The 26,070-nt window shown below is 44.6% G+C and overlaps 1 non-coding gene across 1 annotated transcript; it reads left to right on the top strand.

The window, feature by feature from the left end:
- Positions 1–17,885: 17,885 nt before the first annotated feature.
- trnav-uac (transfer RNA valine (anticodon UAC)) lies at positions 17,886–17,958 on the top strand. Its single transcript has one exon. It is a non-coding gene; the product is annotated as a tRNA-Val (tRNA).
- The last annotated feature ends 8,112 nt before the right edge of the window (positions 17,959–26,070 follow it).

Here is a 26,070-nt window from a genome sequence, read left to right as displayed (position 1 = left end):
TTTCTCTATTCGATAGAGTTTCTCCCACACGGTGTGTGTGGGTAATGCAGCTTGTGTGTTCGATCCTGCTTCCTAATGGCTATGTGGGGGCAGGATCAATGCAAACAGAGGATGTACAGGTGTGCGCTTTTAACTGACTTTATTTGTTAAAGTAGGCATATTTCGGGATGGTAATGTTACATATTTTAAGAACATAAGCTGCCCCCACAAAGCCTCTAGGAAGCAGATTCAAACACACAAGCTGTATGACCCTCACATAACCACTAGGAAGCAGGACCAAACATATAAGCCGTAAATACTGTACATAGCCACAAGGGGAGCAGGACCTTACTGAAGGCTGCAATAGCTGCTCCATCCACAGAAGGCAGCATAGGTGAAGAAGCTGAGGCTAATACGTCACACCGGCCATGCCCACTTCACACAGGCCACGCTGACTTGACCATAACAATCTCAACAGAGAGGTTGGACGCCAGAAACTTTCGGTAGCTCAGACTTGCGGGTTAGAGTATTGATCAGCTGGGAGTCGCTCAGCACGTGTTCGACACAATTCCCCTCCTTTTGCTCCGTAGTTACCATACCAAAATACTTTGACAGATAAAGTGAGTTAAAAGCGATCCGGATTGGACTTTCTTCGAAGAACTCAGCAATTTGGTGACCCTCGACGTTCTTGGAAAGTACCGGGGTCTCGGGGACACGCGGCCACCGAGACGCACAAAAGCTCTTCGCAGGCGCCATTGAAAGGTAACAGAAACTGTTGTCTATCGACTAAACTCTAATAGCTTAGTATAGGAAAGTTTAGGTGTAAGAGCTGGTGGTGCCTCCGTCTGGTTGCGGAGCTCCGTGGTTTTGGGCCTCGGGTTAAAAATCATAACAGCCGTGTAGTTGGACGGCCGCGGAAAACGCTAACAGATTTAATTAAATAATTATATTCAAGGAGCAAGGGGCCAGAAGTGTGTTTTTATGGGAATGTAGATCGACAGTATCCATCCCATCTAGGCCTGATGTTTGTACCGTCTGGACGAATTACAGCGGTTTATTTGTGTTTGACCATCAGGAGATGGTTAAATAGTGAGGGGACGGATTACTCGCGTTTGTATTATTTAGGCAAGGCAAGGCAACTTTATTTATATAGCACTTTTCATACACAAGGCAGACTCAAAGTGCTTCACATATAAACATTGTCATACAATAAAATAAAATAATAGATATCAGCAGATTATGTAAAAGCTGATAGTTGAGTCTCCTATAATCAGAGTGTCTGGTTCATCTGCTTTCTCTGAGATGGGCCCTTGTTGGACGGTGGCAGACACATGCGCAGCCCGCCTCCGTGGCGACTGGTTGTTCCGTCTCTGTCCGCACTGTCCGTCCGGACGCATCTCGGGGCTCAGGGGTGCATCGGTGGCAGGCGCGTTCGTGGACTCTTGAAGTGGCAGGAACCGGTTCTTCAGTGGCAGGGTTGATTTGAGTGACGGGCTAATCCGGCTGATACATGTAACTTTCTTAGCATTTGGTGTTGAGTGAACTTGTTGATTCACTTTGGTATGTTGCTTTGGCTTAGCGCCGACTCTGAGCCAGTGAGACGCAGCTGGAACTGTCTCTCTCTTGTCCAGCTTCAGGAAGGATACAGTGTAGCTTTGATCATCTTGCTGTATCTGAGTGAGCTCAGCAAACTCACCCATCGGCACTGTATCCTGTGATAGTCCTTTGCATTTTTCTACTGCTGCTAGTCTCGTTTCAATTAAAGCCAATGTCTGTTTCAGTTTGGCGCAGTCTGTGCATTTCCCAGTCTCCGTGCCTGAGAGGTAAATAAAATAAGATAAAGTAGATCTGAACGATGAATTAAGTAGTTTTTTCCAATGCCTAGCGGAGCTTCGGGAAACATGACCTCTCTCTCTGCTCTCTGGCCCGTAGAATATATGTTGACGTGTGATTTATAACCGACTATTTGGGTTGATCGCCGTTACGGAGCGGTGCAGCTGGTCGGAATAGTCTTGTTACTTTATTAATCGGTTGCATATTCTCCCGTTGGCTTGGGCTTTGTTTCCCCTGAGGCGATACCGCATGTTACATAGGCGGTAAGGGTTCGAATGGGATCGGTTCCCCCCAGCACGGTAGCTTTAACACCATTGTGCATCTTCTTCTAAGGTAGTCTCCCTTCCGTAAGTGAGGTGGCCTCGCGCAGTTTTGACCCAGCTGCTTTGCATGCTTCACTGACCCGCCGTGGCTACAGACACTGACCGGCATCTTATATCTCCTACAGAGATCCAATACAGTGCGTTTGCCCGAATATTAACTAGGACAATTTGCAAAGTACTTTGTTTTGTTTCACGGGCATTGGGTGAAGCACCGTGGTTTCGGTGTTCAAAGGAACGGCGCTTTTTGTTGACATGTGATCCCTTTGTTAAAAGCACCCATACCCAGTTTGGGTGTTGATCTCTCTCTCTCTCTCACCACTCTCGTTATATATGTTCTCTCTCTCTCTCTCGTTATATATGTTCTCTCTCTCTCCACTCTCGTTATATATGTTCTCTCTCTCTCTCTCTCTCTCTCTCTCTCTCTCTCTCTCTCTCTCTCTCTCTCGTTATATATGTTCTCTCTCTCTCTCTCTCTCTCGTTATATATGTTCTCTCTCTCTCTCTTGTTATATATGTTCTCTCTCTCTCGTTATATATGTTCTCTCTCTCTCGTTATATATGTTCTCTCTCTCTCTCTCGTTATATATGTTCTCTCTCTCTCGTTATATATGTTCTCTCTCTCGTTATATATGTTCTCTCTCTCTCGTTATATATGTTCTCTCTCGTTATATATATACTCTCTCTCTCTGTCAGTATCACATTTCACTAGTCAACAGCTGGAGCTATCATATTTAGTTTGTATATTTAATTCCAATATTTGAAGTATTCAGTTTGAGTTTGCTTTAAATATCAATATTTTGATCATAACAACAGTTTTCGCACGCTCATTGAGTGCCCTTGACCTCTAAGTCTCATTAAATCCATAGCAATAAGTTGGAAACCATCAGTAATGTCACTAGTTTCTGAGCACATAATATTTTGGCTATAATGTTGTAACGTATTGTGATGACGCGGCTATTGGCGCGTCCGTATTGAGGCCGCACCGGGGCATTTATCTGACATGCAAGAGTAATCACCAGTAATCAAGTTACGGCATATTGTCTGGATATTGTTTGGGGTTTGTTGAATTATGCGATTGTGGGGCGAGTTCGCTTATTGAGTGGTAAAAAGGAGAACTGCTCACCGCCGTTGTCAGCTGTGCGATCCATGTGGCTTCTAGGAAGCGAGCGCCTGACTGGGGACAGCTATATGGTGCGGGCGTGCGCGAGTGACGCCGTTGCGTCTCCGCAAAATCAATGATCTTTGTTTGAACATATACTTTGTAAGTAGTGGCGGGTATGCACGCACGAATAATAACTAAGGTGATGTAGTTTAATTCATTGAAGATACATTTGTAACACTTTATAATAACTACACACAATTCATCATTTATTAAGCATTTTTTACCTATTGGGTAATGGTTTGTTCACCATTAGTTATTTATTGTTCATACATAACGTATCATTAGTAAAGCATTTCTTCACACAGTTATAAATGGGTTTGTTCATAGTAAATAAGCCTTCTAAGAAACTATTAAATAATGGTTTGTTCACCATTAGTTATTTATTGTTCATAAATAACGTATCATTAGTAAAGCATTTTTTCACACAGTTATAAATGGTTTGTTCATAGTAAATAAGCCTTCTAAAAAAGTCATTTTACCATTATTATCTAGGTACTTAGGAATGTATAAGGCCGGTTAAAACCTGGAAGTTGATGATTAACAGACTATCTAGACCTACATTTGTTCATGCCTTAAATAAAATGTTATGATTTAGGAATAGGCCTCAACTAATAGCTGGGGTGTTAATACATATGTTAATACAAATACTTACCAATTAGGTTATCCATGATTAATTCATGAGTTACTACGGATTAGTTGACTACATGGTGTGAGCCCATCTAAAGTGAGCACTTTCTATGCTTTACAAAGCATTTATAAATGAATTGCAAACATAACCTGGACACAAATATGTATTATTCTATTTGGACATGCCTTCAGAACTATGCCTACGGATAGTTAGTGTTACTGCATCTTTAACAAGCACTTAAAAAAACTTCAATTTATGATTAACTCATGAGTTACTACTGATTAGTTGACTATATGGTGTGAGCCCATCTAAAGTGAGGACTTGCTATGCTTTACAAAGCATTTATAAATGAGTGGCAAACATAACCTGGACACAAATATGTATTATTCTATTTGGACATGCCTTCAGAAATATGCCTACGGATAGTTAGTGTTACAGCATCTTTAACAAGCACTTAACAATACTTAAATTCATGATTAACTCATGAGTTACTACGGATTAGTTGACTACATGGTGTGAGCCCATCTAAAGTGAGGACTTGCTATGCTTTTCAAAGCTAGCAGATACCAAAGAGACACAAGTAAAATAAGTATTATTTTAAGAAAAGGGAAAGAAATGTCAAAGTGTTGAAAACGTACAAATATTTATTTAAAACTAAATACATTATAATTATTTTCAACACAAATTGTGTTTTTAAACAGTGACTAAGATCACACACCCCAGGGGGAAAAAATAAACTGAAAATAAGCTATGAACAATGGTATTGAACAAACATTAAAAAAAGGCAAATTACAATAAATAAAAAAATACAATTAATGCATACTTATGTTGTCATAAAACAAAAAAATAAAAAATATATAAACATATGCATGTACAATTAATTAACACTACCTAGGCCTACTTATATTTTTTTGAGATGTCGTGCATTAGCCGACCAAATGCACCATGGTTGTGCTTTTTCGCCAGCCACTCGTTCCACTCTATGAGGGTCAAATGGTCAGAGAGCAGACTTTCTGACCGATTGCCCCTCAGTCTCCATATCTGCTCCTTGTAAGAGCGCCAGGCCCTCTCCACGTGCTGAGTATGAGCCCCAGTACGCGGATCAACATACCACCTACTGTGATTCACAGTATGATGGTGGTACCCAAGCCCTGAGAGTACACGGTAGGAACGCCATTCATCACTTATAATTGATGTCCCTGGTCTGACATGGTGAACTATTAAAGGCACGAGGTGCCCCCTGGATCTCTTCTCCACAAGGCGCAAAACTGGCCTCCTTGCCTCTCCATTCACGCCAAGCATCCCAAATACCCACTTCCGCCGTCTCCACCCACCAGCCATCCTTTCTCTTCCATACTTATACAGGAAAAAAACAATACAGATATAATCAGTTATATATTTTACGATTATACAATCATATTACTATAAAAAAATAACTAGATTAACTACTGTTTTTCACAAGTATCAAAATGTTGTAAACTAAAGCTAAAAACATACCTTTAGTTTGTGTCGAAAATGGCTCTCATCAATAGCTACAAACTCCCTTCTCCCACCAATCTGCTGACGTGTCCGCCTCCTCAACCTCTCCATCGCAAACACACATGCCTCCCTTATTTTTTTTTGCCATTTTGGTCAGAGTGGCTGAACTGACTGCAATGCTGTCTTCCATCATGTCAATTTGTCTAAGTCTAAGACCCTGTGAAAATCTTCAAAGGGAAATAGAAAAAATGTTGTACTGTTAATACATTTAACACAATCAAAGGGACCAGCAAAAAGCAAAACAATACACTGTATTGTTTCTTCAATATTTAATTCAGCTTGACTGGCTTAAAGTCTTGGCTAGAACATTTATTTTGTCACATACTGCAATCATCTCCTAACGATCCACTAGCTGCCTGTCCGCTGAATATGCTAGCTCTCTGTTTTGTTTGAAACATCAACAGCCGTGACGGCACCCAAAAATACTTCGAGAACCTTCAACATAGAAATGTGGTTAACATCATATTCAGACAATCAAGCACATATTAACCGAGCACTCTATACTATTCATTTTGTTCTTTTATTTATTTTTAAAAAGAAAATACTTTGCATGTTTCAAGTACTCAAAATATAGGCTCTTTTTCTCGGTGTGTTTTACTTTTCTACACTTCCTCTGCTCAAGTGCATGGTGCTATTTCAAAAGGTCCTTGCTCACTTAACTGCTGAACTTTAAAGGCTCTCTGTCTCTACTACCTAGCAGCCACCATGTCTAGCAACACAACAGTCTTTCTACGCATTATCTGTTTTAGCTTTCAATGACATGTTAAGTCACTTTTGCATTGTCATGCACTGGTAATTCCTTGGAATAACATTTGTAGTTATTTTTGCTAATAGGGTTGTATAAAGGTGGTTATATTATATACCTATTGTTAACCTTACACATAACGCATAACACTAAAAAGTACCAACATAGCCAATAATAACAAGCAATGACAAATATAATGTTAACTCAACAATAGCACATACATTACAATAATACGAATAATAATGCAATCATAATACATTGAGTCTAGGCTTAAACATGTTCAGCTACAAAACAAATAGTAATCAATTAAAATAAAAAGGTAAAACTATAAAAAGTTAATAAAAGTATGGCTCCATAATCAATTACATTAACAGAATGGCGAGGTGATTTCTTAAAACTGAAATGTATTGCTTACCTACCTGTACATGAATTGCATCCAATTTTTCAGAGAGACCTTTGAATGACTGAACATTGACTTATGCCGCACAGATTTTTGTGTGGGCTTTCTGTAATGTGCAGCCCGTCGACAGATCCTAACAAACAGTAACATACCGTTGTTGTTATTTAGAGAGGTGCATCATACAATTAAAATACAATCAGCACAATTGTACATGTCCCCATATTTTACTATAAACTACAAAATACATGATAAGGAAAAGGGAAGCAGTCGTTGCTTATGAAGTGAGCTGAAATATGTGTAAATGTGTAAATAAATGAAGGCAATCTTTCCTAGCACACTGTTTAGAGTTACTTTCTTCAAGTGTGCAACGTGTGCACCCCAAGTAGGCTCAGTCTAGTCCCATATGAAGTTGAAGAAATAAATTACTTAGTTTTTTTACAATAAAAAATTGCAGCATATCATGCTATTCAGCTATCCCTTTCTTACCAAGCATATTGGTCCACACTGTTTCCTCTTCTCTTCAGCTCCATGCCATGATAGCATTTACTGCATTTCATTTTTCTTCTCAAAAGTTTCTTCCTCTGAAACCACTTAATAAGCTTCCAAGCATTTTGTTTAGAGACTTCCTGATGTAGAAGGTTTCTCACACTGCTGAATCTTGTCATTGCACTGGTGAATGATGCCACCAGGATCGTGCTGCCATAGAATCTAACGCCTGCGTTCAGTAGGAATCGCGTCATCAACGTGGGACAAAGAAAGGTTTCGTGCTTATTCTATAGTGATATAGCCACCTGTTCCAGTTGGTGGACAGTATCAGTAATAATGGCAAACAGAAAACGGATACAGACCAGAGGAAAAAAATATGTAGAGGAGACAGAAGCGGAAGGCAGCAGTGTTGGTGAGTATAAATATATGTTTTTGTTGTTTTTTTAAACTTACATTGATTGACAATGAGGTAGATTGCTTGCTAGCTTGCTAGCTACTTATACAGTACAGCCACATATAGTAGCTAGCTACTCATATGCGGGGGCACTGAACTGCATCAGCAATTTAATGAATAAGAAGTGAGAGTTTACTGTAGCCTAACTACCATGGAACGTCAACAAATTAATTCAGCATGTTTCTCCTGATTTCAGCAAACCAAATTAATCTTGTGAACGTATTATAAAGACAGTATAAGATAACAGTCAATTTCCTTTATATAAGATAACCGAATGAAAACCTCTGAATGCAGTCTGTAATGAACTAATTGTATAGTATTTCACACTGCATACCTGAACAATAAGCTATACAGGCGTTAGAAAAGGAAATTGACTGAAATCCATTAGTTTAATTTTTTCTGTCAGATGAGGTTACTTTAATAGGCTAACAGTTAATGTTTTATAGGCTACTTTATGAAACCCGTGCTTGAATAGAAGAAAGACATTTTACTGAATTCCTGTGATTTGTCCAGTGTCCAGTGATTTGACTTTAATTAGATTTTCTACATTAATTCAATAATGACATATGTATTTCTTTTAGGTGCGTCAGCAGCCCCCACAGCACAGCTGGCACTAAACAATAAAGCACATGAGTTGCATATGTGCAAAAAGAAAATGGAATGGCAGAATGAGAAAATAGAGGAGTTGACCAAGGAGAGAGATTTCCTCAAGGAACAACTAGTATCCGGCAAGTCTCCCAACACAATGTTTAGTCAAAGTGTTGGTTTGTTTTTAGTAGGGTAGAAGGAAGGCATTGCGTGTCCTCTTCGCCTCCAGTCCGCCACAGTCATCTGCCGAGTGGTCCAAGAATGTGGGCTTTGACTTCGAACTTCGTAATTCGAATATAATAAATATAATAAATCAAAATTCGAACAAATATTAGGCAGCCCTTAATATTCGAACCTGTTATGGGCAGGCCAAGAGGGAGAGACGTCGGAGAACCTGACGCAGTCTATTCATAATATTGTAATGACCACAGAAGAGGCAGTGACTGAAGTATTGATTAGACAGCGATTTATTAGAAACCTAATAAACCGTTGGAACACGCAAGACCGATAACCATAGCAACGCAGGTAAACCAACCTCGCAAAACAATCTCGCAAAACCCAATCCAGGGCTGAATCCGAATACTCATACTTATAGTATGCATTTTGTAGTACGCCACAAATATAGCGCGTCCGAATGCTCAGTACGCATTGTGTAGTATGGAAAACGTTAAAGAATGCGTACTACCGCCACAGTATACAACGGTAGGTCCCTACGCTATCCCACAATGCAACCGGAGTCTGGTAACGAACGAAGAAGAGATGGCTGACCCGACACTAACAGCGGCTTAGAAAGACGTCGTAGAAAGCGGCGAAAAAAAGAGACATTAAAAAAGTAAAGTAAGTAATTAAGTAAAAAGAGACATTTTTAATTTAATAGCAACGATGACAAGACGGAAAACAGGTAACTTATCAAGGTAATTTTGCCGGCATCTGAGGGGAGATACGTCATCTCCAAACGTCCGGTGGAGTTTCAGAGGCGTTCTACGCATAGCTGTAGTAAGGTGAAGTAGTAGACACTGAACAGAAATAGTATGTACTAAGTATTCAGATTCAGCCCAGGTCTTACTGAAGGCATTTAATAGTCAAAATAGTATTAATAAATATTCGAATATATTCGAATATTAATATTAATAAACAAACTAACTTCGAATATGATTTTTGGGCCAAAGTCAAAGCACTATATCCATATTAGCAGATTCACACATTCCCTTTCCACAGTCCATCAGGTTTATTATGTTCTTCAAGGAAAGAGGGGTCGAATCCAAAGGAATAGCTTTAAAGAGACTTTATTTGTATAAAGTATTTTCGGTATGGTAAACTGATGCTCTGAAGTTAAGAGAGATTGAAGATGTGCCTTAGCACGTGCGAGAGTGTTCTCCTAGCTGGTCTAAGACTTTAACCCACGAATGTCCTAGCGCTGCCTGAAGAATTCTACCTGTCTCCACGATGTGGAGGCTTTCTTATGGACTCGGAGGACCGGAAGACTTGGAGAAAACCGGTGGGACGTAATCCTCGGTTTTCCTCGCTTGGTCTGTGGTGCTGCCCTCTGTGGATAAAGTATCTATTGCAGCCTTCAGTAAGGCTCCCCTTGTGGCTATGTATGGTATTTACGGCTAATATGTTTGGTCTTCATTGGGTGTATGTGTGGGTAGCTTAGATTCTTAAAATACGTAACAGTCCCTCCTTGGTCATCTCAGATGACCATACAATAATATTTTAAACCATAAACACCATTTACCACACCGAAAACATAGTCAAATTAGGATCAACACCATCTACCGTTGTGGAAAACTCTTGAATAGAGGGAAAAACCACAACGGGCTCATAATACTGAAATGGCATCCACCTTGTGGGTCTCATTGGGAATACAGGTCATTATTTAACAATACAACAATGAACATAAATCTTGTTATCATACAATCACATGGCCAAATATCACACAAACAAAACTATTCATAGAAATCCTGAGCTAATACTTTTGGTTATGTGCTACAAGGCCATACAATTTTCATCATGTGTAAAAGTAAAGTAAAAATTGGTAGACATAATACAATTTTAAAATTTCAAAATAATTGACAAGCTATCATGGATTTGGGGGGTTCAGGTGATCTTCGTGTATTGGTGCGCCGGTTCATGTGGGTGGTTTGGGCATAGATTTGGGGGGTTCAGGTGATCTTCGTGTTTTGGTGCGCCGGTTCATGTGGGTGGTTTTGGGCTTGTTATTATTGCAGTCATTGTTTTTTCTGTCGCCGTCTGGCCTGTAATTCATGAACCCAAGACTCGTCCCTCCTTGTCAAGGGCTCAACTCAGAGAGGTTACTCCTACATCATGGGAGCCTTCAAACAGGTTCTCCGTCGTCGTCGTGTCAGTAACAGGTGGCCTGTAAAACAATCGCCTCAAGGAAGATCAACTGTACCATTATTAATGCAGCGATTCAGAAATAACGAGTTGTACTCACAACCAAACAATACTATATAATAACAAGCACAACTCGTCTTGGTGGTTCAATAATTAATTATTCAAGTAAATCCAGGATATTGATTATCTTAGACACAGGTGCTACAAATGGTGGCATTTTATTCTATATATTGTAATTGGATAGGTTCAGGTTCCTCAGGTGGTATCTCATTCAAGTTCAACGGATTATATCTGATTCCTACGTAAGCATGAATGTCACCTGGCACTTTTGTGGCGCCCAATGCTGTGGTGATCAGCCGATTCAGTAGCCCTCGTGCGCAGGGAATACAACAGCAGCCGACAACAATTAACACGGCTACTGCCATTATTCCCGCGATGAGTACTGACTGGATCATACCTCTCCACCTACCAAACAGGTTCTCCATCCATCCAGCTATTGGGTCACCAATACCGGAGTTCTCGGCCAACTCCAACTTGAGGGATTGTAGTCCAGCCAATGCCCTGGCCACGGACCCATCTGGTGCTGTGTTATTGGGGATAAATGTACAACATGTTGTCCCTATCATCCCGCACACCCCTCCTCGTTCTGCTAATAACATATCTAAAGCTAGCCTATTCTGATAGGTCATCCGGGAGGTGGCATCCAATTGTTCGGACAGTCCTTTGACTGCCTCTTCTGTAAAATTAACAAACCGTTGTTGATTATAGTATATGTAATTTATCCAGTCAACATTTTTATTAATAGTAGACCACCAAAATAGAACTGATTCAAATCCTGCCGCTATCTGATTCCGGGCTTTATGTTCGTTGGGGACCCCTCGGGGTACTCCTATTGCGTCTATGTATATGTTTTTATCAAAACTACCCGGGACTGGTGCATACTCTCGTTTCCGACGGGTCAAGTCCGGGAGACCACCGTTGCTGGATAATGTGAGATCCATCACCGTCTTGCTATCGGGTAAAATGTAGATGGGCATTATTAACTGTATGATTGCGCATGTTCCTGAGAATTCAAAGGGGAGAACTCCCCTGAGGATCAGACCTCCACAGAACCACCATATATCACTACGGGCACGGGTCATATTGGACAACAATTTTATCTCTCTAGTGGTGTTACAAGAGTCAAGAGGAAATGATCCCACCTTTCTCCCTGTTCCCCTTCCTGTGATACAATGATAGTCCGGAGTTAAATTAACTTCAAATCTTGGGGGTAAAGATCTAATCGGGGTCTGAGGATACATGTTATTTAGTCTGGATTTTATTGCAATTGTGCACCCTGGGATGTGGCCGTCCACGAATAATTCCAATAGACAAACAAAACCTTGCGGTGAATTATGCGGGGTGATTCTAGCGGGGGCTGTGGTCAAGGAGGGGCGGCCGGCGGCACAGATAATGCAGTTGGTCTTGCCCTGGGCTCGGGCCGTGTAGTTCATCCATTTTAACCACATGTTCTGATCAAGCTCACCCGTCTTTACCTCCCAATATTCTTCGTGCGTCCCTCCATTTGGGTGCACTACCGGGGGTGGTGAGAGATGTGGCGCTTCTAAGGAATCATACGTCCTTCTAGATGGAAATTTATTGGGACCGCATGCAATTCCTGATAGATGGATAACTACCTTTAGGTCCTCCCCATAAGTATCCGCCCTTAACGTTAGAAAAACCAGGCCTTTGTCTGTCTTATGAGATCTGTTTTCGGGAATGAGTAAATCTGCCCTTACTTTTATGAATATTGACTCTCCCTTGACTGCTAGACCATTATTGCTCCAGACTTCCTTATAGCCATATAATCTTCTGGTAAGGGAGATTCCCTTTTGGATTTCCTTGTAGTTGGACCACAGGGGATAATAGCCCTCCTTGTACCCAGGATGGGTAAGCCACGATGCCTGAGACCACTCCTCGCAGGAATAACCTCTCATGTAGCTACCGTCTCGTCTGGTACTTACGCACATGTACTTTTCTGCCTGGTAGACCCGGTCCATCCTGGTCCCACAGGGCAGCATATCACAAAAATTCAGCTCAAAGATACTTTCTATCCCTCGACAGTACCTTAACCAGACCTGACCTGTTGTTGCTGGTTTTGACGGTGGGTACCTGGCGATGTTGTCTCCCGCTCCTTCTTGGAACAGGACTACCAGAAGGAATCCTACCAGGTACTTTACCAAGGGCACGCTGTGGCCCATCGTCTTGGGATGAGGAGTGTTTGTCCTTGGCTTGGAGTGCAGCTAGGTCGGTCAGGGTCTCAGTCCACGATCTGCCAGGAGTATCTGCTTTGCGGCACCGGCTCAGGTGGTGCCACTGGGCTCCGCGTCGGTCCTCTACAGAAACAGAAAAGGGTGTGGCCAAGAGTACCTTGTATGGCCCCTTCCACCGGTCTTCTAGGTCTTTCGATGGTGTTTTTTCACCCAGATCCACTCGCCAGGTGTCACCGACGTTGGTGACGGATCCTCTGGATCGGACGGCTTCTGGTCTGTGATCTGTCTTGCTACACAACTTTCAATCCTTGATTTAATATTCACACTACATCCCTCCTTGCGCATTGCTTCAGCCATGCGCATTAAAATTAACCAATCCTAACCATTTCTTATTTTGGTATTTTGGACCTCGTCAGGTCTGTTGAACTATGCATTTCTACCGCTTGTCCTCAGGATCCTCTATTGGGGGGGACTCCTCTATTGGAGGTTGTCCCAGAACTCTTCTAATAAGAATCCCCAGGCCTGGATAACCCCGGATTTCTGTGGACGAGCGGTATGCACGCTATGGACAACTTTAAAGGCTAACCGTTCATGATGTGGAGTCTAGCTATTTTAAGATCACTGTGTAACTGCCGTACAGGGATCTGGTTGATGCAAGACCTCTGGGTTGGTGCCCTTTTGTAGGATTTCTTTTCGGTTTTGGAATCCGGCTTTCCTAATTGTCGAATACAAGATAATGCATTCATATTGTGGTACGATATTATATCTATTGCAATCGCTCCAATGGAGGCAATAGTTGACCTTTGAGCATTTCACGCAGTGTTTATTCGTAAGTAGTAGCTGATTATAGCAGAATTTAAGCCATGTAGATTTAATATTCGCAAAAAACGTATTGTAATTGTGTCTACCGCAGTTGAGCTAACTCCCTCCTTGGGCACCGTTTAAAACCATGTGCACCATTTATTAATTCAACATATTATTCTAGCAGTTGAACCCCGTGTCTATTTGAACCAGCCTGGTTCTCTACCTGTCTTGCTACACAAAACGCATGTTGAATAGACAGAAGTGCTCAGCAACCTGAAAAAATAATTACTGTCAGTGTTTGGCATTCGTTCTTATACTGCCATTTCCTGGAGAGAGAAAGAATTAAGATCAATGCAGAGAAGTAAAAAGATGAGTGTTTGGCAACTATAATGCTTGTGTTGCCACCTCCTAAAGAGAAAAGAGAATTAATATTTTATGCACAGAAGTAAAATGATGATGATGGGCAACTGATCGTTGTGTTGCCACTCCCTGATTAGAAAAGAGAATATTTGTAGTAATGTTAACGATTAAAATGATGAATGTCGGGCATCCATTACTGCTCGGGTTGCCAAGGCCTGACGAGAAAAGAGAACAAATTTATTACAAATGCAAGAGATCGGCTACTTGGAAAGTTGGGGGGACGTCTAGTTGGGACTCATAATAGTTATATACTTGTGGTACATTTGGAATAATCTCGTGTTAACGAGTAGGCGGCACTACCAAGAACTACAAATATGGCTGCGGTGCATACTACATACGTATCAGCCGACTACAGAAACTTCTGAGTTCTATCTGTCCGGCTGAACACTGTGGTACCTTATGGCATAAGGCTACCACTTAACCGCATTTTGCGCTCTCAGTACACTTTCTCCGCGCTGTGTGTACATGTATATATACATAGATAGTCCTATATGTTCCTTGGATGATAAGGGGAACTACAAATAAAAGTTATCGTTGTTAAAAATAGCGACACAGAGAGAGATGTGTCGTGGGAGAGGCTGGGGGGTGGTCTTTATGATGAGGGTTTAGAGGGAGGAAGATTGGTGGTGGGGGATGGGGTTCATTAAGACAGTGGAGGAGGAGATTGGAACTCTCGTTAATGTTCTTTTGTGGCTCGATCTTCACAGAGACCGATAGTGGAGGACCTTACCTCGCACCCATAACCATGAACAATCGTTAACTACAAGTACTCAAAACGACGCCAGTGGGGCATTAAAGACAAAGCTATTCTGTGGGGGGGGGGGGGGGGGGGGGGTCTTTATGAGGGGGGGTGGGAGATAGGGACTAAAGGATGGGGAAGGAATTTAAAGGGTGAGGGAGGGCCTACCTTTAGACAGGCAGGCAGACAGAGAGAAAGAGCGAGGAATTGGGAGTTACAAGATTGTACGACGTTAATTACTCTTCAATATTCCGTATTGAATCTGTGGAACAACCTTCCTGGTTGCCCAAAAGCAATATGTCTGTACAAACAAAGTGGAGAGAGAGTGAGTGAGTGAGTATCAAAGTGAGTGAGTGAGTGAGTGAGAGAGAGAGAGAGAGGGGAAGAGGAAGAGGGAGCGGGGGAGAGAGAGCGAGAGAGACAGTGAGTGAGAGAGAGAGAGGGGGAGGTTAGGTGGGGGTGGGGGTCGCGGCACAGGGGCTGCGAAGTACTAAGAGTGTTTGGGTTTTTCGGAATTCACAACTTATTTATCGATAAAGAAACTTTTCTTGATTTCTATCTGAACGACAAAAGGCTGTGATAACCTATTACTATATCCAACACTTAAATGACCAAGCACACACTATTCGCACGTCGTGCTGTGAGTGTACCCGTCAATAAACAGTATTCAATGGGATGGGGACAGGGATCTGCAACAGGACCTGCGGAGAGGGTGGAGATAAGGTGGAGAAGTGAAAAAATAAAGGGGGGTGGGGGGCTTTTACTCCAGGACCTGCGGAGAGAGATGAAAGGGGTGTGAAGGGGGTTTACAATAGGATGTGGGGACAAGGACAGAAGGGTGGGGAGGGGGGGGTGAGTTTACGATAGGATATGGGATATTGGGACAAAGGGATGGGGAGAGGGGGGTGAGTTTACGATAGGATATGGGATATTGGGATAAAAGGATGGGGAGGGGAGGGTGGTCTGACGACCGGATCTATAGAGACAGGGACAGAAGGGTTTGGGGTTATCAAAGGGGTTTTCTAGGGTATGGGAGAAAAAGTACAACAACTATTCGAGTTGTTCCAGTCCTACCGGACTGCGCAACCAGGCCACAAGATAGCACCGGCACCGAGAGATAGAGATCTGCTTTTGCCTAGGTCAGAGGTTATGCAGTCTTAACAAAAGACTGACCATTCATCTCCTACCGACTTGCAAGAGAGAGAGAGAGAGAGAGAGAGAGAGAGAGAGAGAGAGAGAGAGAGAGAGAGAGAGAGAGAGAGAGAGAGAGAGAGGGGAGGGGGGGGGAGAGGGAGAGGGGGGGAGAGAGAGAGAGAGAGGGATAGGATGTAACACTTAAGTTGAGCCCCCCGTTGCTTTAGAGAAATGGCGTCTATTTCAAAAAAGGAGTTCGACTATAACGACTGATGGTATGAACAAAGGAAACGCACGTTTCCAAGACGCGTGGTCCCCTTAAATCGTACACCACGTGGTACATCCAAAGGGCTGTAGAGACAAACTAGTTTTGACCCAGGTAGCTCTAGTCAAAAGCATGTATTGGATCTCTATAAGAAGTAGGGATGGGAATTGATAAGAATTTCACGATTCCGATTCCGATTCTGCTTATCGATCCGATTCCTTATCGATTCTCTTATCGATTCTCATTGGGTGAGAAAATAAGTATGAATGTGTTTGTTTGCATTACATCTCTTTAATATCTGATCAGAAGTGCTTCTAGTATTAGAAAATTGTATATTTTCAAATCAATTGGTCTAGACGAAAAGATATATGTTTCGCTTTTTAAGCCCAAATGCCATCATTATGTGCCATACAACTAAAAACACAGACTGAAAACAGCCAAGTAAGAGCTTGTGCCTTTTGGAATTCTAACAGTGCTCATTTGCATTCAACTTGTAACAAAATTAAACTGACATAAACAAAATGAAGCATTGATTAGACAGAGATTTATTAGATGGGCCTACCTAATAAACCGTTGGAACACACAAGACCGGAAACCATAGCAATGCCGGTATACCCCGAGAAGCCCAATCCCTATGAGAGCTCCCCACGCTACGGCCATCCGGAGGCGACAGAGCTGTTGGCCGTGATATTATATATACAATTATAATATAGTATATAATATATTATATACTATATTGTAATTGTATATTATATACTATTATATATAGAGCACCGGGAGTCGCAAACTGCAACAATCACTTTCTCCTCCATTCCGCGGTTCACCCGGACTGCACTGCACTGAGTTTGACGGCTGAACGTGGATTGGCTGTTACGTTACACATGTCACTCAGTTATCACGCCGTTGAACGCTGATTGGCTGTCATCACGACAAAAACTTGTCATCGGTTTTCTCCCGCGAAAAACTCGCCCTTATACGCGTCTCTTATACGCGTCTCTCTTTGTATGGGATCTTGTCGCCCCGTCGCGTTTGGTGTGAACGCACAATGCGATTCTTCCTCGGCGGCGACATGTTTTCTGCGTTCTGAACCAAATCAAAGCAGCATGTGTGTGACGTCACGACGCATTTGCCGCGACCAGAACCGATAAGCGGAATCGTTAAGCAGGCTTGCTAACGATTCCAAGGAATCGGTTGACTCGGAACCGGTTCTGAACAAGAACCGGTTCTCGATTCCCATCCCTACCGCTGTCGTTACGACTTTACAATTGAGGCCTAGCGTGTTAGCATTGTTCCCCGCTGTAGCAGATGGGCGAATGGATGTTTAGGATAATATGTTTCAAATATGTATGATATAACCACTTACATTCACACCTGACCACTCTGACCCTGGTTCCATTAAATGGTGTGAACTCGACTGGACGGTTGATGACAGGATTCTGATGGGTTGCCAGATTATCCGTGTATGTGTTTCTGTAGTGTAGTGGTTATCATGTTTGCCTCACACGCGTAAGGTCCCTGGTTCGAAACCGGGTGGAAACAGCATAACGTTTTTGAGGTATACAAAGTTAATGTTTAAATTCTCCTGCTTTACTATCAAGTAGCTATTCGTGAAGAGTCTATCTTGAACAGAACCATCAGCAGCTTCTACTTGGCACCACGCCACCTCTTGAACCGATAGCCTCGTCATATTATTAAGTATTTAAACCAACGCGGAAAACGTGTTCATGCGGGTGCTTCTGATAACAATATTTTCTAGGGTTTTTTTCAGTCTCCCAGGTTTCCGTAGTGTAGTGGTTATCACGTTCACCTTACACGCGAAAGGTCCCCGGTTCGAGACCGGGCGGAAACATGGTGAAAGTATTTGCATTTAGTGCTCGCAGTTGAGAGCATAGACTGTATGAAAGTTAAACTCTAACTCTAGTTGTGAGAAGTTCTTAGGAGTGTCTTGGTGTCAACCTCCTTTCCTGTTTTGCCTAGCGTTACTGAGTCTTCTACGTGCACCTCTCCAGCATGGACTTCTGGGGTAACCGTCTCATCCTGGATCGTCTAGCGTGCAATGGACGGTTCGTAGTCCATTAGCATGTCGTGGCGGGCTTTGGCCGCTGTCGTTACGACTTTACAATTGAGGCCTAGCGTGCTAGCATTGTTCCCCGCGGTAGCAGATGGGCGAATGGATGTTTAGGATAATATGTTTCAAATATGTATGATATAACCACTTACATTCACACCTGACCACTCTGACCCTGGTTCCATTAAATGTTGTGAACTAGACTGGACGGTTGATGACGGGATTCTGATGGGTTGCCAGATTCTCTGTGTATGTGTTTCCGTAGTGTAGTGGTTATCACGTTCGCCTAACACGCGAAAGGTCCCCGTTTCGAAACCGGGCGGAAACAGCAATACTGTTTTGAGATCAACAAAGTTAATGTTTAAATTCTCCTTCTTTACTATCAAGCAGCTTTTCGTGATGAGTCTATCTGGAACAGAGCCTTCAGCAGCGTCTACTTGGCACCACGCCACCTCTTCAACCGATAGCCTCGTCATATTATTAAGTGTTTAAACCTGCGCTGAAAACCTGTTCATGCGGGAGCTTCTGCTGACAAATTTTTCTAGGGTTATGCTCAAGCTAACAGGTTTCCGTTCTGTAGTGATTATCACGTTCGCCTAACACGCGAAAGTTTCCCGGTTCAAGACCGGGCGGAAACATGGTCAAAGTATTTGTATTTAGCGCTCGCAGTTGAGAGCATAGACTGTATGAAAGTTAAACTCTAACTCTAGTTCTTAGAAGTGTCTGGGTCTCAACCTCTTTTCCTGTTTTGCCTAGCGTTACTGAGTCTTCTACGTGCACCTCTCCAGCATGGACTTCTGGGGTAACCGTTTCAGCCTGGATCGCCTAGTGTGCAATGGACGGTTCGTAGCCCATTAGCATGTCGTGGCGGGCTTTGGCCGCTGTCGTTACGACTTTACAATTGAGGCCTAGCGTGCTACCATTGTTCCCCGCAGTAGCAGATGGACGAATGAATACGTTATTCCAGACTCAGAGTTCCATATTTGAACGCAATGCATTACACTGCTTGGGCGTCAACGTTTGCGTGATCTTTTGAAGAAACGTAGCGTTGCAAAACCTGGGATGGACTAGTGTGGAGCGCCGTCATTGCAGCTCTCTGCTGCTCCCTGCTAGCAGCGTCACTACACTGTCCACATGTTTCACAAATAGAGTTTGGAGAGACGTTGTCAGTGTCTGTATGTTGCTTAAATTCTCCGAAACAGTGGGCGCTAAAGATCAGCGCACGGCAGGCCATTGCAGCCAATGAGCTTGAGTTGATAGAGAATAATGCATACAGCACCTGGTATTCCCAGGCGGTCACCCATCCAAGTACTAACCAGGCCCGACCCTGCTTAGCTTCCGAGATCAGACGAGATCGGGCGCGCTTTTTTTCTCTTTTGGTGACACCCGTCACTACTTGCAGCACCTGGTATTCCCAGGCGTTCACCCATCCAAGTACTAGCCAGGCCCGACCCTGCTTAGCTTCCGAGATCAGACGAGATCGGGCGTTTGGAAAAACCTCCAACACACTGGCCCCTCACCAAATCAAGGAAATCATGTATTTAAAACACTAATTGACAAGACAGAAATTTGTCACCCTGCTGTCCTTTTAGCCGCACCTCCAGCACGTAGGTGCCCCCATCGACTCATCCAAATCTAGACAGAGTTACACACACAACATATACAAAGCACCCTAACCCTCTTCCCATACACAAAATCTAACTTCACATCCCCATCATCTCCAATCACAACTAGAACTGCAAGCAGTTATCCAGGGGTCCAAGATATGTGCATTTCGCCGGCACAACGCAAAGCATGTATTCAAAACGCAACCGTGAACCTGAGGGTTATAAAGGTTTTGATTGTGAGAGGTTCGGTGTGGGAGTTATATCCCCAAACGCGTTTTCAGAACCTTCCTTTGGCCAGTTAGAAGATATACAATTTCCTCGTTTATTGCGCCCCCTAATGGCGAATTCCGAAAATTTGGACTCGATCCGATGTCTAATTTTGGATTTATTTGGATTTTTGATTTTCCACGTCTAATTTAGCTAATAAACCAATATTCAAAACGCTACCGTTTCGTCGTCGAAGGTCGGATCAAAAAAGTGTTCGAATTTATTTTTTTGTGTGCGTCTGAAGATGTCGTGCGCGAAGTTTGGTGTCGATTTGGCAAGAAATGTGGGAGGAGTAGCGAAAAGACAGTTAAGTGGTTTTCGTGATTTTGCGAAAAATATTTATAGACGGAAATGGGCGTGGCCTATGCCAAAAGATGCAGCAGGCTCCAGTGAATCTGTGTCGATGTGGGAGTTATAGCACCAAACGCGTTTTTCTTGGTATAGCGCCACCTAGTGACCGGCATGTCTGGATTTTGTCGTCTGCGTAGTCCTCACGGATCTGGATCTAGTCATGCAATTGGCGTGTGTGCACCATTTACAGTTTGGGCTGTGGTACCACTTTCTTGGTAGGAAGTATAAAAAAAGAAAAATCCTTACAAAAACAATAGGGATCTAACCTGTTGGCTTGGCTCCTCTGGTCCCGACCCCACATAGGGGCCACAAGTACAAGTCTCAGCTGATGTTCCGATCCCTTAGTCTAAGCTTTTGAAGGGGAAGAACAGCGTTTAGGCGTACCTAGGAGCAGTGGAACCCAGCGCGCATGCGTTTGTCCAGGGTGCCAGACCCTCTGCTCTAGTTCAAGTTACTATCCGGACTTGATAACGCCAGACGTCAGCACAACTTTGAATTGTGAAACCGAGGATGACTCTTCATCAGTATGCTGGTACGGGCCTGGGTCTGAGTAGATATCTAGCCACGCCCCCCGAAACCCAGAGCGCTGTTGTGGAGAGCCCCCGGTCTAGCAAGGACAGAAGGTTGGTGAGGCAAGCGAACATGAAGGAAAGATGGGCTAGGAAGTGGGTGCTTCCCGGCAGGTCCCCGGACCTGGCCGGTTCGCCCGCGACTCGGAGCCCACGGCCCTTGCGAAAGAGGAGCATGAAGCGATGCCACTTGGATTTTTCCCCTGCCCTGGGGAGGACCAGTGCCGACGTTCCCATGCGCAGTCACCTCTCTGACGAAACGCGGAGGACCGGTCGCTCGCCAGCTCACCGTATGGCAGCCGTGTCGCGCTCCAGCCCTAACACGCGTCAGAACAGGGTGGCTGGGCCACGACGGTGTGTGAAGCGTCGAGCCGGGTCCCTCGAAAGAGGCCCCCGTCACTCGCCGACGATCACAACGTCACAGGCCCCCACACTGGACGCGAGATGGTCTGTCTCTGGCGCGCCACTATCCGGTGGTCGCGAAGGGCTGAACCCTCGGTTCAGACACCTGCCCCGTTTGAGAACGGGTGCAGAGGCTGGAACTAGCGATAGTTTCGGAGGCGGACAGGGTGATGTATCTGGACCGAGCATTCGAAGGAGGCTCTTCTGCCCGAGGAAGAGTCTCACCTTGTTTTCATTTTCCAAAGGTGTAATGAAGGGCCCACTTTCCTCCAGGACCTCCGTCGAGATCTCCTTCCCTTACTTAGCGCAGCAGTGCTAACTCTGCGTGGCACTTGGCGAAGGTGCACGGACTGCGGCGCTCATCTCTTTTGTGTTCGAGGTGCGGTATCTCGAAGCGGCGGAGACATCAGATTGAGTACCATGCAGCCGTTTGTCGAAACGCGACAACAGCGTCGGTTCAGGGGGTGAAGTGCACCCTCTGTAGTAGGAGCTTTAAGTCCGGTAGGGGGGTCTCTATCCATATGAGGTCGGCGCATACAGAAGAATATGTGGCCCAGCAGAGGGACAAGGCTGGAGGACAAAGGGCCCAAGGGAGAAGGTACACATCGACGAATGGGGAATGAGAGAGGGATTTATCGATTCTGCGTGTGCGGTTCTTCCGGATCGCACAAAAGGCCAGATCAGATATAAGGTGCGTCAGCTAGAGAAGCTGGCGCAAGCCCCTGTCGTGCCTGACAGTATTACCCGAATTGATCACGAACCACAGGATTTGACGGTTGCAGACCAACGGGTTCCCTTGTACACGCTAAGTGTCGTACGAAAGAAAATCCTTATAGCGCTGGCCAAGGATACTGGCTCTGGTAGCGACGGATGGGCCAGTATTCCTACCGAGAGCGAAACCCTCGCCGCTCTGGTAGATCTCGCTACTGTGGTAAAGCTCACATGTAAGCTCACGGGGTCAAAGTTGGGGAAGCGTCGGGGTATGAGGAGGCGGCACACGGACCGCAGGGCAGCTAACGCGCCGGCTCTCAATCATCTCCAGCTCCAGAGACTCTTTAAGAAAAACCGTTCCAAGGCGGCCCGTATGGTTCTTGACGGCATCCACGACGGTGTATGCCCCATTAGGGTGAGAACGGTTACAGAGTACTTCAAGAGCAAGTGGGAATCTGAGGATTGCTATCTGGGTCTCGGTCGGTTCGGCTCGTTTGCTCCGTGCAATAACAGGCTTCTCTCTCACCCCATCACACCAGCGCTTGTCTTGAGAACAAGGAAGCGCATCAAGGTGTCATCAGCCGCTGGGCCTGATGGCGTGGATAGGAATGGTTTGGTGATGTGGGACCCGAAGGGAGTGAAGCTAGCGAAGATGTTCAACGGGTTCTTGTTGAGAGGCTCAATCCCTGCCTCTCTCAAGTTGAGCCGAACGACCTTGCTGCCCAAATCTAAAGATCCCACGGAGAGAGAGTCCGTCGCGAACTGGCGGCCTATTACCATCGGGTCGATGGTCCTCAGACTGTTTTCTTCGATCCTCCACAAGCGGTTGGCCGAAGCCTGCCCAACCCATGTGCGGCAAAAGGGATTTGTTAAAATCCCCGGTTGTTCTGAAAACCTATTATTGGTCGAGGGAGCGCTCAGGATGAGCAAGCGGGAGAGGAAACCGCTGGCGATGGTCTTCATCGATTTAGCGAAGGCTTTTGACTGTCTCACACAAGCACATAGCTCGCGTGCTTTCGGATCGGTGCGTGGACCAGGCAATCATTGACCTAATAATGAATTGCTACGATGGTTGCAGCACAAGGGTACAGACGGGTCAGGGCTCTTCAGTGAAGATCTTCATGAGGATCGGAGTCAAGCAGGGTGACCCACTCTCGCCTCTCCTATTCAACCTGGCGATTGATCCGTTGCTGAGCAAACTGGAGAACCTCGGGGAGGGCTATGGAAGCGCCGGGAGCAGCACGGCTGTCCTGGCGTATGCGGACGATCTGGTGTTGCTTAAGTGATTCTTGGGACGGAATGTACAAGAACATTGGCATACTGGAGGCGTTCTGCGGCCTCTCCGGGTTAAAGGTAAACTCGGCTAAATGCCACGGGTTTTTCATTGCGGGTGGGACGAAAACCGCCGGAAAGATCAACAACTGCCCACCCTGGAAACTTGGTGGGGCGGAGATTCATATGGTGGGTCCGAAGGAACACGTGCGATACCTCGGCGTGGACATCAACCCCTGGAAGGGGGTCCATAAGCCCGACATGGTCGGTGAGCTTGAAACCTTCGGGTCCCGGATCGCCGGAGCCCCGTTGAAGCCGTTGTTCCTTTGAATTGCTTTGTTCCTTCGCCGTCCCAAGACTCACTTATGGTGCAATCCACGCCTCCGCTACCCAGAATGTCCTCTTAAAAGCGGATTTGGTGATCAGGCGTCTGATCAAGGCGTGGCTGCACTTGAGTCCTTCTACCACAAATGGCCTACTTTATTCCAGGAATGTGGATGGAGGACTAGGGGTCCCTTGCTTGAGTAGGTCGGTGCCGTTGGGGATCGCTCGTAGGATCTTCGGACTGTACCACTCTGGCGACGGGACTACCTCGGAGATGGCGAGGAGGGTTATTGACCCTGACAAATTCGGAAAAAGATGGATCAGCGGTGGCGGTAGTAAAGATCACCTACCGCGGGCTCTGGTGGACCTTCTCGACCCGGAGTGTGAATTGTTCCCGGCTCCTGACGGCTGGAGGGATGCGGAATTTGACAAGTGGACCGAGATGGGTCCACAAGGTTTTGGCGTTGGACTCTTCAAAAGAGACAAGTTCAGCAACAGCTGGCCTGTGGGGCAAGGACGGGCCTGGTGGAAGGAGTCACACTTCATTCGCGCCTTACAGATGAGGGCGAATGTGCTCCCCACACTAGAGTTCCGTCACAGAGGTGCTGGCCTCGTTTTCGCTCCGCCCTGCAGAGCCTGTGGCGCGGAACCGGAGACGGGTTCACACATCTCGGGACCCTCATTCTCCTTTGTTAAACGTTCCCAAGGTCCCCTTATTTTGCCCGAGGGGCAACACAAGAAGCTTGAAGTCATGCACATGCTATCACGTGCCGAGTGTTCATACATCATGGGGTCTAAAGGGACACACGTTCTTTTTATTCCTCCAATGTTTCTCCACAAGGAGATATGTTTAAGCATTCAATTTACTACATAAAAAGGGTATATAATGTAACTAGTTGGCTCTATTATAAGACATTTTAAGGCACACAATTTTAACACATAAGAATATCTAAAGTAAGCAATTTACTTTCTCATAAGATATAAGGCACACAAGAATTTATAAAGTAAGCAATTTACTTTCTCATAAGATATAAGGCACACAAGAATTTATAAAGTAAGCAATTTACTTTATCATAAGATATAAGGCACACAAGAAGTTATAAAGTAAACAATTTACTTTATCATAAGATATATATAGGCACACAAGAAGTTATAAAGTAAACAATTTACTTTATCATAAGATATATATAGGCACACCGATGTATATATGGTGACCTTGTTGACGACATGGTGTCATAGCATGATTCTGGAGTGATTCTGGAACGGCTAGGTGCATCAATATAGTGAGTCCTATCGGGACACACGTCACAACCGATAGCCTTGTCATATTATTAAGTATTTAAACCTGCGCGGAAAACCTGTTCATGCGGGTGCTTCTGATGACAATATTTTCTAGTTTTTATTCAATCTCACAGGTTTCCGTAGTGTAGTGGTTATCTCGTTTGCCTAACACGCGAAAGGTCCCCGGTTCGAAACCGGGCTGAAACAGCATTACAGTTTTGAGACATACAAAGTTAATGTTTAAATTCTCCTGCTTTACTATCAAGCAGCTATTCGTGAAAAGTCTATCTTGAACAGAACCTTCAGCAGCGTCTACTTGGCACCACGCCACCTCTTCAACCGATAGCCTCGTCATATTATTAAGTGTTTAAACCAGCGCTGAAAACCTGTTCATGCGGGTGCTTCTCATGACAACATTTTCTAGGGTTTTGATCAAACTGTAAGGTTTATATAGTGTAGTGGTTATCAAGTTCGCCTAACACGCGAAAGGTCCCCGGTTCGAGACCGGGTGGAAACATGGTCAAAGTATTTGTATTTAGTGCTCGCAGTTGAGAGCATAGACTGTATGAAAGTAAAACTCTAACTCTAGTTGTGAGAAGTTCTTAGAAGTGTCTGGGTGTCAACCTCCTTTCCTGTTTTGCCTAGCGTTCCTGAGTCTTCTACGTGCACCTCTCCAGCATGGACTTCTGGGGTAACCGTCTCATCCTGGATCGTCTAGTGTGCAATGGACGGTTCGTAGCCCATTAGCATGTCTTGGTGGGCTTTGGCCACTGTCGTTATGACCATACAATTGAAGCCTAGCGTGCTAGCATTGTTCCCCGCAGTAGCAGATGGACGAATGAATACGTTATTCCAGACTCAGAGTTCCACGCAATGCATGAACGCAATGCATTATACTGCTTGGGCGTCAACGTTTGCGTGATCTATTGAAGAAACGTAGCGTTGCAAAACCTGGGATGGACTAGTGTGGACCGCCGTCATTGCAGCTCTCTGCTGCTCCCTGCTAGCAGCGTCACTACACTGTCCACATGTTTCACAACTAGAGTTTGGAGAGACGTTGTCAGTGTCTGTATGTTGCTTAAATTCTCCGAAACAGTGGGCGCTAAAGA

Source organism: Gadus chalcogrammus, chromosome 5 (assembly GCF_026213295.1).
Source record: "Gadus chalcogrammus isolate NIFS_2021 chromosome 5, NIFS_Gcha_1.0, whole genome shotgun sequence".
In the NCBI taxonomy this organism is placed as follows: domain Eukaryota; kingdom Metazoa; phylum Chordata; class Actinopteri; order Gadiformes; family Gadidae; genus Gadus; species Gadus chalcogrammus.
This window is presented reverse-complemented; position numbering and strand designations above follow the sequence as displayed.